The following is a 1,369-nucleotide window of genomic DNA, read 5'->3' as shown; positions in this document are numbered from 1 at the left end:
AATTCTGGATATAAGTCCCTTATCTGATATGTTATTACCGAATACTTTTTCCCAGTCAGTGGCCTCCCTTTTTACCCTGTTGGAGAAGTTTTTGGATGTGCATAGGGATTTGAGTCTTAGAAGATTCCATTCATCTAAGTTATCTTCTCCTGGTTGTAGGTCTATTTTTTCTTGAGAGTGTTGTATTGAAGTCTCAAACTACTATAGTAGTGTTGTCTATTTCCTTTTTCAGTTTTGTTAATGTTTGTTTTATATATTTTGCAGGTGTATCATTTTATGCAGTGATATTTAGTATTGGATGTCCTTTTGTTCTATTGACCCTCTAAGCATTACGCAGTCACCTACCTTATTCTTTGTGATGGTTTTTGCTTTGAGTACTTGCAATCAATAAATCATTGTAAATACAAAATTCAATCATTCTGTCTCCAGCCTTATTTCATCACCAAGCCCATACTTTCCAACTGATGTTCCTTCTTCACAGTTTCCTAATTTTGCATTCTAGTCACCAATTATCATTAATGCCTGCACTATAATCCTGAAGGCATGTATTTCAAATCCACCAGATGCTTCACTGGAGAACGAGTGGCAATCTCCTCCTGTGCCAGTTGGTCCTATTCAATTGTACACAACAAGGAAAAAGGGAGGGGGGGGAGGGGAGGGAGAGAGAGAGGAGAAATAAATCAGAAAATTTATCATTAACACATCCTGATTGCATGTTCAGTTGATATCAGACTGGAGAATTTGGTAAAAATTCTCAATTTCTTTCTCTTTGGCTCTAGATGTAGCAGCATATATTTAAATAATAGTCACGTTAATGAGTCTTCCTTGTATGTGTATGGATATTATCCTGTCACTTACAATGTTGTATTTCAGGATAGAACTTGAAATTTCTCTTTATTTTTTTAAAAGTTTTTATATTTATTTACTTATTTTAATGAACGTTTACAAGATTTTGTATTTCCATTCATTCATTGTTGCACTTTTCACCCTGCCTACGTCTCCCCCCCATTCTCTCCTCTCTTTGAAAAGTTAAAGAAAAATGCCTTCATTGGTATACAATAACCCCCTGCCCCCTGTACCTTGAATACACTCCACTATGCAACCTCAATTCTGGACCCTTGTGATAACTATAATACCCTATCATATATTGCTTTAAAACGGTTCTCTCTCTCATCTGTTTCAATGTAGTATACATTATTTATCCAGTTTTTCTCAGTCTTAACCCGAACCCTGATGTCAGTCCCATTCTACAACAGTGACACTATGCATTATTTGTCTTTTCGTGACTGAGATATTTCACTCAGCATAATGTACTCCAAGGTCACCCATTTTGAACAATATCGCATGAGTTCCTTGTTTTTCAATGCAG

The sequence above is a fragment of the Elephantulus edwardii genome, unplaced genomic scaffold (genome assembly GCF_000299155.1).
Source record: "Elephantulus edwardii isolate Elephantulus edwardi_28Jun2011 unplaced genomic scaffold, EleEdw1.0 scaffold00521, whole genome shotgun sequence".
NCBI lineage: Eukaryota > Metazoa > Chordata > Mammalia > Macroscelidea > Macroscelididae > Elephantulus > Elephantulus edwardii.
Note: the sequence above shows the minus strand (reverse complement) of the source record.